Source organism: Pteropus alecto, unplaced genomic scaffold (assembly GCF_000325575.1).
Source record: "Pteropus alecto unplaced genomic scaffold, ASM32557v1 scaffold22, whole genome shotgun sequence".
Taxonomy (NCBI): Eukaryota; Metazoa; Chordata; class Mammalia; order Chiroptera; family Pteropodidae; genus Pteropus; species Pteropus alecto.
Genome location: NW_006434839.1, coordinates 5714676 through 5730728, shown reverse-complemented (window position 1 = coordinate 5730728; position 16053 = coordinate 5714676). Strand labels below are relative to the sequence as shown.

At 43.5% G+C, this 16053-nt stretch overlaps 1 protein-coding gene across 5 annotated transcripts in view; it reads left to right on the top strand.

Annotated features, from left to right (window-relative positions):
* Window positions 1–1915: 1915 nt before the first annotated feature.
* Window positions 1916–16053, top strand: part of CALD1 (caldesmon 1) — a 168037-nt gene continuing 153899 nt past the window's right edge. For 2 of the 5 annotated variants that reach the window (XM_015588348.2, XM_025045896.1), the window contains exon 1: window positions 1922–2188. The gene's annotated coding sequence lies outside the window, so the exon portion shown is untranslated. Of the gene's footprint in view, window positions 2189–16053 lie in introns of all 5 variants that reach the window. The other 3 variants (XM_025045897.1, XM_025045898.1, XM_006910504.3) reach the window with 3 other exon arrangements.

The following is a 16053-nucleotide window of genomic DNA, read 5'->3' as shown; positions in this document are numbered from 1 at the left end:
TGTAGCACTTTTCTTTCCTCTGGGAAGCTGGTACTTATTTTACTCATAAATTGCAAATTATGCCCCGATGCTGTTTAACTAAAGGACAATATTCATACAAGTGGGGAGAAAGCTGCTTAAGATATAATCAACAGTGACTGTGGAAAACATAACGTTAAAACAGGCCTCACTGAGTTATGGACCATACTGCCTGAAGGCATGGGTCCCCAAACACTTCTGGATGCAGGTCATAACTTCACCCAGACATCACTAATTGAGTTGTTTTCAGAGCTCATTGATGTCCGCCCTACAATGTCTTCAAGCTGAGCAGTTTATCAGACTATGAAGCACGTATTCTATCTTTACGATCTGTCTAGATATGCGACATCCCCAGCAGCAAAACTGTGTTCTCAGGGTTATTTCCAAATCATTTATTTGAAATCAGAAGACATTTTCCCATAGGATCAGTTTTATACATGGTGGTGCTCCACACATGCCTGATTGAGCCACAGTGTACTCGAAATGTGGCATTGACTGTCCTATTCCCACTGGCCATTATTCTGCCTCTCTGGGAAAGTTCTAACCTGGGATGCCTGCAGCTCACCTCTCCCTCTGCCTGGCAGCCTTCACTGTCGCTTTTTTTAGGCCATGCTGCAGTTGCAGTCGGGAAGAGGAGACTGGTGAGTGTGGAGTTGCTATGGACACCTCTGGGTAACTTGTTCACACTGGAAGGCTGAAGAACACCACACGCGAACCAATCGCTTCTCATTCTTCTGAATGAGGCACAAAGGACAGGGACTTTTTCCTAATAGATCTCATTTCTATTTTTTTTGCTTATACAGTAAAATTTCAGCTTTTTGAAGACCAAGCTTCTAGACTTGTAATTAGCCAAGGAAAATATTTTAGCTCTTCTTGGTCAGTGATAGAATAGTCTCCAAACACAAAGCAATAATGAGGCATAAATTGAGCACCCAGCCCCAAGCCCGACAAACAGTAAATGCTTGAGTACTGATCTAGTGAATTCTGTATTGAAAAGCACAAGGCCATAGACGTACGCACATGTGGGCCAGTTAACTTCATGAAAATTCAGCATGTCCTACTTCCGACCCTCTTGTAGCACACAGCCTACCAATGGAGAGTTGGTGCGAGTCACTAGTTGGTCGAGAAGTCACTAGAACGTCTCTGTGGGCATATGCGTTTGTCTACACCAGCCCCCAACCAGGTGCTGGATCTCTTCACACCCTCTCTGTTGTGCATGCATTCTAGCACGATCTCCCCATTGCCAGATCTGAAGAAACAAAGGTGAGGGGCAGAGGTTGGTGATGTGGAAAACCAGTAAGGACAGCCAAGCCTGCGGGAGCCTATCTCACTGAGTTTCTGGTGCCACGCTTATCCTGGCAAACATTACCTGCTAAAAATGACTTTTTTTTTTTTTTTTTTGGTCGGTTGTTTTTATAACACATGGAGACAAATTTTAGGGAGCTGTGCCTCCTTTCAGATTAGAATTTAGTCTGTATACCAGACCCAGATCCTGGCCATTGCCAGCTTTAAAATTACATAACAATTTAATTTCATTTTGTATTTACAACTACTTTTAAAAGAAATACTCTATTAAGGGCCCCTCAATTAAAAAGTTGTCCCCACCCCCACCCAATAAACTGTGGACTGTTTTTAGTTTCATACACTCTGCTTTCCTTTTAACGTTCCATTTGCGTTCTACAAGACAGCCTCCTTCTCCAAGATTAACATTTCTTATGATTGTTCCTGACAATGGATTCACTTCCAGAGGCCCTGCTAAGGATAACCAAAAAAGGGCATGGAGCAGGCTGGTTTTGGCAGCCAGCGCACAGTCTCAGAGCTTTTTAGGTCTTGGTTTTTCTGATGAGTGATTTCCTGAGCATGCCTAGGGAATGACAGGCACCTCCACAGGCAGGCTGCATCCACCTCAGCTGAGGTGTCGTCATTGGCTGCCTATTAGAAAAACCTACAGGACAATGCATACCACCGACTGCCGACTGTAAACATAGGGGATGTGTGTTCACTTAGCACGGACTTCTGGGAGGGGCTAAGGAAGGGCGGTCTGGAGTTTTATTGAATAGAGCAGTGTGTATGAGGCTGCCTGCCTGCCTGCCCTCTTGCTGTGCTCCTGCTTAAAGAAATCAGTCCTTCCTGTCCGACTTAGTCCTAGGAAGAAGTTTCAGCCTACGAGGTAAGGCACAGAGGGCTTTCTTTTAATCTCTTCCAGAGAGTCTGGGGACTTTCTCCGGGTTTCAGTCCACATTCCTGGCCAAGGTAGCTGGAGATGCAAGACTGTAAAAGCCAATAAACCATGCAAATTCTCAGAGCCAGACTGAGCTTCGCTGCCCTGCAGATGTTCCCGGAAGACAAACAGGATGAGATTTCAAGTTTTGTTTTTAGAGTTGGGACGAAAGGAGAGATCATATAGAGACCTATATTCAGGGACCACCGGCAACTTTGATGAAAATAGCCTTTTGTTCAGGGGTGCGATGGGGGGTCTACCTGACGGCCATAGACCGGTGTCAGTGGGCGAGCCGTCTGTGCCAATCTGCTCCACCAGCAGTCTCTCCTGCATCTTTTACTATGAGAGATTTAAAGAGGTTTTGCTTTTAACAACAGTAACTTTTTAGGTTGGTAAGAAGCCGAAAAGGGATGGTTTTTAACCAAAGTAATTTCCATTTCTTTCTGCTACCAGTATTTACGACTGGACTGCTCGAGCTTCCAGGAAATAAGGTCAGAGGTGGAAAGAGCACTGGCATTGAGCAACCGTTGGGTTAACGTAACCAATCTGATATTTGCTAAGACAGAAGATACCTAGCATGATCTGTTTCTTATAAAACTAATAACGGGAGAATGCGTGTACTGGTGGGTGTGTTTTTAGAAATCGCTTTCAACATCTGACCAAACTATTTCTTGAGAAATCTTAGTTTCTGTTTGAAAGTGTGCCTGAGTGTGACTAGATGATTTAAAAAGTTGTAGGTTGCAAGTGTGTTCCAGAAAGGGAGGAAGCAGGCTTTCATTTCTGGATAATCAGACATATTTGGGCATCTTCAACGGTAGTACAAGGCGGCTGGTCCGTAGTAGCCTGGAATTCCTGTTAGAAAGAGCTGATTGTAAATGGTGGGGGAATTTTAGTGTGTGGCAATACATGGGCAAATAAAGTGGATGAGAACAAAGTGCTTGGTATTCTTATATCCCTTCTGTTGAACGAGGCTGTGCAGATGGACTTGTAAACTGAAATAATAAAATCTTTCTACTGCGTTGGGCAAAACCAGACCCATAGGACTAGAGCTTAAGTGAAAACTAGGTGGTGTGCGGCAAGAAGGAAAAATCTGAGCATTTTTTTTTTTTTTTTAAACGAATCTGGATAGTCAGGGTTTCCAGCTCCTTTTGACTGGCTCAATTTGATTTTATTCCATGAAGCGAAGCGGTTTTGTGTGGCGATTCATTAAATCATCTTTTCTCTTTATATTGAGCAGTTTGGGAATAATTTTCTTGAGAATGCCTCTCTCTCTCCTTCTAGAAGTGATATATGATAAGAGAATTCTCTGTGAATTTCTTTTCCTGGAACAGTCCTGAGTAAGTGTGAGAGAGGGGCTGCAGGCGAAGGACGGCAGTTTGATTATTGTCCTTTCCTCGAAGAGATCAAGTTCCAAACCATTTTCACTGTGTTTTTCACGTCAATCAAAATATGGAGAGCGATTTCTTTTTCAACTGTTCTCTAAACCATGTAGGGAATGCAGTTTGGAAGGAAATCTATAATCTTGGGATTGGAGGATAAATTCCATTTTGAAACCAACATCTCCAAATCTCTGAAAGTTCCAACTTTGCTACCACTCTCTCCTGTCCTCATGTGCTCCCCAACCCCAACAACCACAGAAACACATTTTTCAAAATAACACTTTAAATGTTCTACTTTACGTAATGATGGAGCAAGGGGATTTGATATTTTACTTTATGGTAAACTTTAGGCAGCTCTTTGTGCTACTTTCCTCCTGTTGGATATGAGCTAGAAGACATCTCTCCAAATACGGAGGTTAAAAGGAACACGATGAAACCGCAGGGCAAGAATTTCCCTTTTTATTAACATCATTTAATAAAGAGAAATACAATGGCGCATATACCAGGAATGTATAATGGATCGATCCATAGGTAACATGCTGGGTCGTTTCCATGGTTCAAAGCTGATCAAGTGTGCAATTTAAATAATTCAGATAAGGAGATTGCTTTAAAGAAATACACAGTCCTTGCCTTAAAGAGGAGAACCAGGTTTAAACTGCAGCTTACGGGATTTAAATGAGATACGTGTGAGCTCGTGGCCTGCCGGTGAGGCTCTTAACAATTCTATTTGGCTCCTATCCCTGACGTGAGGATCTCCTGCTATGGGGCACATGGAATAGGCGGGTCCTGTGTCCAGCCATGGAAAGTTCCAGAATTCAGCCTGGGTATTCTCTGTTCTGATAAGTAAAAGGCATCGCAGTAGGCCTTTTTGTAAAAACACATACAGTTGTCTCCATTTGTCATTTTCATGGTAGCACGTTTACTAGTTTAGTCATTCTTTAGCAAGACAAAAAAGTGACTTAGAGATGCCTATGAAAAGGGATTAGCTCAGTCCCCATCTGCCTGCAATCTATCACGTGTCTCAGAAATGTGGGGTGAGGCCATGGTGGGGCGACAAGGGAAAACGCTGACCAAGTGGTATGCAAATAGCATGGTAGGACTAAGGAGAGGTTAGGAAGATACTGCCAAAGAATTTTCAGACTTTAGAGTTCTCTGGGTAAATTCTCTCAGAGCCTGAAAATAGAACCATTAGCTCCTTACGGAAAGTCCTTCATTGGTCAGGCTAATCCAAGTTTGTTATTGGAGAGATGCCCATAGGCTCTGCTTAGCTGGGTAATTTAAAGGGATACTTGTAGTTCAGGCTTAAATCATGAGCACCGCTACAGGAGCTCAGTCTCTGTATCAGTTCCCCTATTTAAGTAGCCCAGACATTTGAGGAAGCCTCATCTATAGAATGGCCGTTCTGATGATTCTACCTCCCGTAGTGGTTAAGATGCCCAAATGAAATGAGGCTCCCTCTTCTTCACGGGCTGTATCCTCCAAAGTGTGTTGCAATTTGAGTCCTCTGGACAGTATGCTCATTTTAGTGGGTCTCATCTCTACTTCTTACCTAGTATTCCTAATTATTTGCTCCTTCCTCCTATTTGAGGACCCTTGAGTGATACCTTCTGGATCCTAGTTCTTTCTAGAACCCTGAGCCCAGGGTCCAGGGAATACTCGTCCACCCAATGTCATTGTCTAAATTTTGGCTTTGATGATCAGAGATAAAAAGTCACAAGTATCAGGAAGCAGAATAAGATGGGTCATCAGTGGTGTAAGGCCACATCCAGGAAATCTGAAGATCCAGTTGAGTAGAATGATGACAAGGGGCTGACAACAGAAAGGCCCTAGTAAATGAGGCAGCTTCTCTGCCTCCAGCCGGAAGCATAGAACTAATCCCAGCATGTCAAGCCTGGGCCTCGTAGGGAGGGTGAGGTCATCAGGAGCACCTGGCTGTGGTTCCTGCTGGTACTGAGAGCAGACTGCTCCGTGGAGCTGGCCTCTCACCTCTGTTTGCTTTAGTCTTTAGTATCCCCACCTGGCTCTCCTGACTACTGATGGCATCCTTGACCTCCCTACCTCCGGTCCTCCACGTCAACCAGCTTCCCTAGCTCCTCCATCCCTAGGCCAAACATGAGGCTTTCCTGATCCAACATGGACAGTTTGCAGTGGCCCAGTTCTAGAAGGGGTCCCAGAGAACAGCAGAGGGTCAAGGCCAGATGTGTTTAAGGTAAGGGAAAGCCTCTTCACTTTGTTAGGCTGCGAGAGAAAAGTTAGAGCAGACGAGAGTAGATGTTGGAACAATTTTTACAGTAAAGAGCCATTCTGCTTCTTACCTCCAAACTCCCATTGGCTAGTGGGGGGTGAGTGTCGTGACAGGAGGACAAGACAGAAAGGATGACCACGGGCCATGAGGAAGGGGTGATGAGCTTGGCCCTGCCAGTTGTTTTTTCCTATGTTGTTGTTGTTATGGATACTTTTGAGAAGCTATAAAAACTCTAAATCCTGAAAGTCCTTTGTGAACATACTCTTTATGATTGACCAGTGAGACACCCTTGAGCTGGGGGAGGTTGAGTTGGAGACAATGATGGATGGATCAGAACATGAGTAGGGGTGTTCTTTCTTATTTCTTGATTCTTTCAAGCAGTGGCCCCCAACCTTTTTGGCACCAGGGACTGGTGCTCCTATGAGAATCTAATGCCTGATGATCTGAGGTGGAGCTGAGGCGGTGATGCTAGCGCTGGGGAGCGGCTGCAAATACAGACGAAGCTTTGCTCGCTCACTAGCCTGCCATTTACTTCCTGCTGTGCAGCCCGGTTCTTAACAGGCCATGGACCAGTACCAGTCTACAGCCTGGGGGTAGTCTTAGATTCCGTGACTGTCTTTCTTCTTCCTTGAGAGCAGACATACGTGGGGGCGTTCATAGGCTCCGACAAGTCCCATTTCCTTGCTAATAAATATTCCTCCTCTCCTCTCTAAGTATTAAAATAAAATCCAGAGGAAGAACAAGTTGCCCATTTGTCACCTGCTCCTCGGTCCAGAGCAGGGGGTGCATTTTGCTATTTCTGGTGGTTGACTTGAAGAAGCAAGGATGAGAGATGTGCTTGCTGGTTTCTGATCAGTTTAATCCTGGTTGGAAGGGCCAGCCCTGACCTTGACCCTGGCCTGGCTATATCCCGGGGAGGAGCAGGAGGGCAGCACTGGGTGGTGGCTTGGGCAGGGGCCGTAGGAGACCAGACAAAAGCAGGGAGGATGGGGAAGGAGGCGGACAGAAGGCCAGGCATGCTGACCAGGAGATGATCTGCCCTGGGGGAGAAGAAGAGGAAGGTGCCCACGCCAGAGGGGAGGTGGGCATGTGGTGAGCCCAGAGGTCAGGCTGCCTTTATCTAAGGGCCTCGCTCCTCCTTGGTGATGGCTGTGCTGGTCACTTGTTGGGAGTGACAGGAGCACGATGTCGGCCTCGCGGTGGCCAGCTCAGCAGGGAAGCTGAGGGGCTGTCTGCCTGCCACGCTGCACTGCCATCTCCAGGCTCTAAGATGCTCCATTTTCTCAGGCCTCTGCTCATCTCTGTTGAGCGTCCTTTTCAGCCTATGACAGGGAACACAGATCCAGCCTCCTGAGACAGGCTGGGTCTTGCCGTGGGGCGTGTGCTTTGGGTCAGGACCTGATCTCATGATTGTAGGTATTCTGGGATGTGTCGCAGGGGCCCAGAAACACTTGTTTAATACTATATGTCAGAGCCCCACACAGGGAAGGACAGACTTGTGCTGTGTGACTGTGGGTGAGGTCCCATTGGTCTCCGCCTTTGTCATCTGCCAAACTGAAGGGGTCCCCATCCCTGCCCTGCCCAGCCTTTTGGGGTTTCCTGGAGCCCACATGCTGTCAGTGTATGTGAGTACCTTCTGTGCCCTGTGAAGGACCAGGTAAATGGCAGGGGTTGTGGTTATGGTTATTCTTTGGGGGATGTTGATGAGCCCCCTTATCCCTGCTCTCCTTTCCCCCTCTCACTTCTGTGCTACCTGTTCCAACTCTGAATGCTCACTCACCTGGGTGTGGCCGCTTCCGCCAGGAGCCACCAACCCAGTGTGTCTCCCAGTGTAAGGGTGAGTGGAGGATACAAAAAAATACACAGATAAATAGAAGGAGATGATCTTAAACAGCCTCCATTACAAAAAAAAAAAAAGAGGTCATCTCTAGAGAAGTAGTTTTCTATGCGAAGCTGGAGCTTGCAGGGGCTGGAGCAGTCGGCAATGGCTGCATGCTGAGAGCACCAAGAGCTTAATAAAAGGATTGCTGAGCAGCAGTGAGGGAACAGCTGAAGGAAAATCATTTTCTCTTGATAGTTGAAGTGAATCAGGTGCTCTTATATGTATTCATTTTAGTACATGGCTTTTCTTTTTAAAAATATGTGTATATCAATGATGATACCTTGAAGATAAATTGCTTCTTAATTATTTCCTGAGGCTTTTGGCATTGTTCTGTGACTATGCAGATGAAAGCACTTGACCTTAAGGAAATCATCTCACTTGGAGAAGGACTATTAAGTAGGAATATATAATTAGTTCCTTCTACACCCACACGTAACATTCCCTCTCTCCTGTCTCAAGCTGGGAAACCAGGCAGATCGCACCTATGTGCTAAAGATGAGCAGGACCAGGGCCAAGTGCTCAAGGGGACCAAGGGCCAGAAACATTAAGGACATAAGTTCCATTGGAACCTGGAAGCTCTAAGCTGGTTGGATATAAAATACAACAATGGGCTAACATGTGAGTAAAAGAGAAATAGCGAAAATCAGAAGTCAGGCAGAGGTTTACAAACCAAGCGTTTGCTTAACAAGGCAGTTATGTGGACAGGTAGTGACATATGGTTGGAGCACTTGGCACAGTTCTTAGAACAAATAGACTCTTATGTTAATAAGCTTCAGTAGCTCAAGTAAAGGATTACAAGATACATGTGGAATAATAAAAGGATGGAATCTCAAGGAAATCCAAGAACAGAAGCCAAGCTAGGAGCAGGGTCCAAAGAGAGTGGGGTTGGACTCGAGGTGGGTCAAAGATCTCAGCAGACGTCTATGTGCTTCCATTAATGTAACTCAGCTGTAGCACATGTAGCTGCTGCATTTGTTGTTCTGCAGACTGGGAAATTCCTCCTGTGCTTCCTGGTCAATGTCTGAAAGAAGAGATCTGATTGGTTCAGCTAATAACTATTGTCTTTGGCAAATTTCTTAGCAGGAGAGGACATCGAAGTTTACTAGCATGCCTATGGATGAACTCCCAGTGGGTCTGGCAGCCGTAGTCACTTTGCGGGGTGAGGGGCGGAAGCCCAGTGGGGAATTTTAGTTAGCAGAGAAAGTTAGGCACTGAAGGCAAATTAGCTAAAGTGAATATCATTTGAATTTTTACGTGACTGAATTCCTAGAGAGGCAAACACCCAATGTCAGGGTCATATAGTACTTGACGACCTCTTTGGCATAGCCTGATGAACCAGTCTGGAGGGAACTTAGCCTAGAAGCTTGCACCATTGATAAGTGAAAAGATAAGAATTATCCATTGTAGAAAGATTCTAAAGAAAAACACTTGAGTGTTTTTGTTGGTGAGAAGCTTCATATGAGTCATAGGTGTACTATACCTCCCCCCAAACTGAAGCAATCTTTAAAATTCAATAAGTAAAGATTTAATAATTTCAATAAATCAAAACGACTACACCTCAATGTAAATCACAATACTTAATAAGCTTAGGCATCAAAGGTAGCGTACTCTTAATCAGTGGAAGTTTCGTTTCTTGTCAGTGTTTGCGGTGTAATCTTTCATTCACTGAGCACCTGTCTCATTGTCCGTTAAGCGGGGTGAAAAGAGAATATGTCCTGTTCTGGGCTTGATCTTCAGAGAAGCATTGACAAATGTGTATTCAAGACTGAGGGTCAAAGGCCAGAGGGGTCAGGAAAACAAAATATGAGCAACAGATACGGGATCTGGAGCTGTTTATCCCAAAGGAAGGAAAATGTAGGGGCCACATGGATGTCTTCAAATATTTGGAGTACTTTTAATGGAGAGGGGAGAAGGCATTCATGTTTCTCATGGCAACAGAACTGAATACATGTAGATTCACAGATTTTTTTTTTATATAAACTGGCCAGGGCCTTATGTCATGTAGTCCCAGGCGTGCGAATAATTTTTCACCTTTTTGCCAGCTCCAAACAGTTGATAGTGACCATCTGGAACACTGTGTTTGGAAGGATTCTGAGGATGCGTCTAAGCTCACCAGGGACAAAGAATGCGGTCACTGATCGTGATGTCTGTTGTGGAAGGAAAGGGCCATTGCGACATAAGTGCCATGTCTTATGTCACTGATATCGTCCATAGGTTCCTAACCTCTGCACCTTGGATCCCTGAGAGGTTACAAAGTTATCGCGAGTGGTAAACGAACCCACGTATGCAGAAAAATATTTGACAAACTGAGTCAATAATTCATATCGCACAATATGTGCTACTATTTTTCTAATTATATAGATGCATGATGATGATAAAATATTCCTTTATTTTAAATAATTATTGAATTTATAGTAGGTTTTGGTATGGTGTTTTCTCAGTGGACCTAAAGCATATAATTATATAGTGTATGGGGAGACTGAGGCAAGAAATTTGGGATCTTAAGAAGAAATCCTTTAAAAAAATGAGCCACAGCGCTCTGTTTTTCATTTTCCATATGAGAAACTAAAGCCTAACACAGGAAGTGAAATTATACATGTATTTGCAGGTTTCTTTGATGAAATGTCAGTAAGATTCATAAAGGCAGAAAAACATCAATTTTTTTTTTCATTAATATATACCCAATGCCTGGCACATCACAGAAGTCCAATAAATACCTGTTGAATGAAAGAACAAACCAAGTGACTTGACCAAGGTCACCCAGTGAATTTGTGCCAAAGGTGGTTCCAGATCGCACAACTTCTAAGTCACAGGCTGCTCACCTTTCAGTCCACCAGAATGCTTCTCCTGATAGCAAGAGAGAATGCTTCATTTTAACACTTCACGGATTGGGATTATATGATGCAGCCCGATTGGCCTATAATCCAGCAGATTTTTAACCACCGTCTAAATCAGAATCAACTCCAGGGCTTTTAGGAAACATATATCTCTGAGACCTGCCCCCTGGAGATTCTGACTGGGTAGGTTTAGAGTGAGGTCCAACATCTATAGTGTGTAAAAACTCCCCGGTGATTTTACTAAAATACCCTGACTCAGGAACAGTTTTGTACATCTATGCTTAAAATAATTTATAATAGACATATGGAGGTACTTATTCCTCAGAAGCCTAGTTGTTTAGCTTTGAGCAATTTCTTTCTAAAAGTTACAACCATATATTCCAAAAAAAAAATTGGTTTTGCCAGAGTTTCTCTAGAAGGGCTAGAATACTTATCTGAAAATTCCTCCAGCTTTCCGTACTCGTTTGGTTTGGGCACAAAGCTATCAACCCTGTAAGGTCAAGCTTTCTGATGAGATTTCCAGTGTTTGCTTTTGCAAAGCATCGAAAATGTGGCAAGAATAAAATTTCTCATGGTATTTCCACTTCCTGTTCCAGGCACCATTACTAAGTGAAATTTAGGCTCCGGGGGAAGGGTGATTGAGGACACATTTTCTCTTTAAGTATTTTTGTCCTTAAGATGTTTCGAAGATTGCTTACTTTAGATATTTAAATTTACCAGGGAAAGCGGAAGATGTTTTTCTCTGTTCTCCACTTTATGGTAAGAAATGTATAAATCTTAGCAGGGAGAGGGGAGAGATTTCCTTCACCCTCATCCTGCAGCTCCTCCGGCTTAGGGGCTTCCCTGGGCTGCCCTTTCAGAAGCATGTGAGCTCTAAGAGACAAGAGACATGGAAAGAGGTGAGGGAATTCGCTTTTGTAGGACAGAAAATCCATCTCTAAGAGCATCTGCCTTTACTCAGTGGTCAGGAGTTATATCCTCTGTATTGCGCAGAAGAATGTACCATATTCAGAGCACCAAGTACATAAATTGTGTTCACTAAGGATTGTAGAGCTCTACGTGAGTGACCTGGTACCGTAAGAATGCCAGATTGTTACTATATTTGTACCGATGCTCTTTGGTTTACAAAGCAGTACTTCCAACTGTGTACACAAAAGCAGGGCTTGCTGGAGAAGAGCAGCTAAAAAGGAATTAGATGAGGATCCACGTCAGCATAATGACCGCATACTGACTCAGTCTCCTTTCCCTCTGACGCTGTCCCCCCTCTCCCTGTACCCTAAACAGTGGTGTGAGGAGTCAGCTCATACTAGCTCTCAAGAGCCAGTTGTTAAATTTTCAGGGTTTTGAGAACCAGTTGTTAAAAAGTCATTATTAAAAATCAAATTATGTAAACTACAATAAAATAAGATATATAAAAAACCAAGGTAATACATCCTCAAAACTCATCCTTTCCTAATTATTTTACGGAGTTTTACTATTATCTGTGCTCTCGAGGTTAGTTACATCTATTGTATGACGGAAATACTATAGAATGCCGTGCAAATGAACTTCTCTTCCCAATTCTTAGTTGATTGATGTTCTGTTGAGAGCTTGAGACCAACCATTTATGCCAAGGAAATTTGGGAATGCTACAAATCAGAATCCTCTTCCCTCCCAATCCCCCAGAGCTTGTTGTCAAACATTTACTAACACACCACTGACCCTTAGGTTTAAAGTTGGTAAAATTAGCATCTACACAGGAGAGCCAATCAGAATACCTGTTGTCTAGTTACATGCATATTCATAATGTATGCTTATGATGGCATATTTATTTGTTTACTCGTCAATTATTTCTTAAGCTCCTAGAACAAAAGCACCATGAAATCAGGAACCTTGTCTAGGTTTTGTGTGTGTGTGTGTGTGTGTGTGTGTGTGTGTGTGTGTGTGCGTGCTGTGAGGTAAGCCTAAAAAAGTGCCTTACCCCACACATAGTAGGTGCTTATTATATGAGTTCAGTGAGTAAAGGAATAAATGTCCATAATTTCTTCTTGATAAGAAAGCCAAAGCCAATGTTAATGTTTGAACTTACTGAATCCTCTCTAATTGTATCATTATTTAGTGCTCAGAACAGTGCCTAGTACGTACTAAGTAGCACATCCATATTTCTTAGATAAAAATTCCATATATTATCTTTATAACAACCAATCGTACAGATAAGGAAACTGAATTACAATTAGGTTAAGTGACACATCTAAGGTCACATAGCTAGTAAGTTGCAGAGCCAGGATTCAAACCTGGATAACCTGGCTTCATTGTCCGCATGCTCAGCCACCACACTGTGCTGTCTGTTAGTAATTACTACAGCTGATGGAGACTCCTGTTTTGTGTGCAGCTCTGGAGGTGTGACCTGTTTGAGAACATACTTTAGAATCAGAAAGACTTGAATCTGAATCTCAAATTTATCATTTTCTAGCCAATTTCTTAACCTGTAAAAATGGTATTGTTATTATTCCTCCATTTCATAGTTATTATAAGGATTAGAAATAATATCCCTAAACGACTTTGCACATGATAGGCCCTAAAATAAAAAATCATCAGCTATCAGCCATGACTTCCTGTGGAGGTTATCTGCAGGCATGGGGCTTTGTTTGGTGTCCAGTGCCCTTAGCCACACACTTTCCTAAGTTGCCTATTCCTTGGCTATCATGTAAATGGAATAAAAGAAGCTAATTTCTTTTATGTCAGGTTCTCAAGGAGGTGAGACTAAGACCAATAGATACTCGTTATAGAAAACCCTATTTCAGGTCAGCATAAGCATTTTCACTAACTCTGTCTGTTTCTGGGGGCTTGGACAGCCCCACTCTGCAGAAGCAAACAACCTCCATCATCCCTTTCAACCGCAAAGTTTTCTCCCCTGCCCTTCTCATTGGATCTGTGCTGCCTTTATCCTTCTAAACAACCTTTGTCTCGTGTGGCAGAAGTGTTTTATTATACTTGAGGCTGGATCGTCGTTATGTTGATTTTTAGTGTTTCAGACCTGGAATGAGAGAGGGAGAGAGAAGATGGAAATTTATTAGGAGAAAAAGGACAACTTGGGAAGAAGAGCGAATAGACATGGATCGGTAGTTATCGACCCAACCCTTGTCGGTTAGAGATGGTTGAGAAGATGAGCTAGCTCATCCAACTGCCTGTGGGCATACTGCTATGTGACAGGCACTGTTCTAGCCAAAAATAACTACCTCAGAGCAGTAAAATAAATCAAATAACTTGCCCAGCTGGCAAATGGCGGAGCTGGATTCAACCCCACTCCCTGACTTCAACCTTTTCCATCTCCCTACAGCTGTCTGTTCTGTGTCTTTCCTCAGGAAAGCGATGGAAACCAGAGCAAGAGGTTTCCGTAACCAATCATTATAATTTGTCAGAGAGCCTCACTGCAGTTCAGATAGACAAGCGCCCTGTCATTCTCTGCCTTATAAGGAAGCGGGCTAAACACTACTTCTTTCACAAGTGACTCAAGAGATTATTCAAGTGAGAGCTAGATAAGATGAGAATCTAGACCGATAGCAGTTTTTGGGTTTTTTTTTTTTTTTGAAAAAAAATTTTTTTTTAAGAATAAACCTGCAGAAATACTTCTGTGTTGTTTTTTTTTGTTGTTGTTTGTTTGTTTTGTTGTTGTTTTTTGTTTTTCCTGGTAGCAGAGATAGCTTAACAAGCGGATTATACCTTTTCTCTGACTCAAGGGGAGATATTCTAGCATTAGGTACTGAAAGATTGACTCTTGGTCCAAAAACATTAAGCCATTTGAGTGTTTGATTGTGTCAAACTTACATATTCAAAAGGCCAAGAAGGAGTTGATTCTGTGAGGATCGGGTGAGAAGTCGAGGACTGTACCTCTCTGTGCAGTGACAGTCCACCTGCCTGGCCAGCTGTCTTTGAATATTGTATCTATCACTAAGGCTTCGTATTTTAGTTTGACCTTCCTGCTCAGACACAGAATATTTATGTGATCACTCTTTGCCTTAACAATCAGTCAGTGGGGGTTTCAGAACATGGTCCTGGAACCAACTTCCCGGAGGAGGGAGAAAGTGAGGCATTAGCTGTTGGAATTATTTACTCAGAATCAGACAACACGATCTTGCCTTAGAGGGTGCCTATTCTTCCAGATAACTCAAAGAAGCATTCATTATCCTTCTCATGGAAATGAAAAAACTATCAAAAGTCTGGTCTCCTAACTCCCCATCTTTGACCAGATGGCATCTGGGGTCTTAGTTGTCAAGAGCTGCTGGAACAAAGGACCACAAACTGGGTGGCTTTCACAGCAGAAACTTATTATCTCACAGTTCTTGAAGCTAGAAATTCAATATCAAGGCGTCAGCAGGGTTAATTTCTTCTGAGTACTTCTAGGGAATGGTCTGTTCTAGGCCTGTCTCCTTGGCTTGTAGATGGCTTTCTTCATGGTCACGTAGCATTCTCCCTGTATGTGTATCTGTATCCAAATTTCCTCCCCTTATAAAGACACCAGCCATGTCAGATTTGGGCTCATCATAATGGCCTCATTTTAACTTGATTACTCCCGGGAAAGATCCTATCTCTAAATTCTGAAGTACTCAAAATAAGGTCACATTCTGAGGTACTAGGAGTTGGGACTTCAACATAAGAATTTCGAGGGAGACACAATTTAACCCATAAGATGCCTCAATTGAAAATGGTAGTAGAAATCCATATGCTGTATTTTCTGAAACTGAGCACCAAAGCCCCTATTGCCGGTGGTATTCCATCTCCCCTCGAGGTCTGGGGAATGCTTAGCTAGCAATCGCTTGGCCTTTTGAACCTGCCTTTGACATTTGCTGTCTGCCTTTCGCAATACAAAATTCTGATCCAGTAAAAAGTCAAAAGAGGTCTCCGAAATGACGCACTGAAGTGCAGTTTCACATACTGTGGCCTATATGTGGAAGCCTGTGAAACCACGGTGGCAGACAGTCTGGTATGCAGCCATCAGAAGCGGGGGAGGGGGCTTGGTGAGGAGGTTTGGCCAAGGCCGCCCTGCTAGTCTGAGAGGCAGAGAGCTAAGAGGAGGCGAGCAGCTTTGGAGCAGCCGGCCGGCTGGGGAGGCAGCAACAGGTGGGACTTTGCATATGCCTGTGGTGGGCGGAAAGCAGGGATGGATGTTTCTACTCATTTTTATACATGCTGATCATAACCACGAATCTCCAAATACAGGGGAAAATATTAGAAGCCTACACATAGTTTTGCTCTGAGTCATTTGTCTCTTGTCTTTATTTCCTTCTATCTCTTCTCCATCTATCCTTAAATTTTTATACTCTTTTCCTCTCAGCGGCCCTCCTAACTTGATCTGTGTTAGGCATGGTTGGTTGCAAACTGCCTACACATTATACTTGTCTCCTTTTTCTCTTTTTCCTTTAGCCACTATTTCCCTTTACCCTTCCCCGAAAGCTCCTCTTCATGGTCACTTTTCAGCTTCGGTCCTGCTT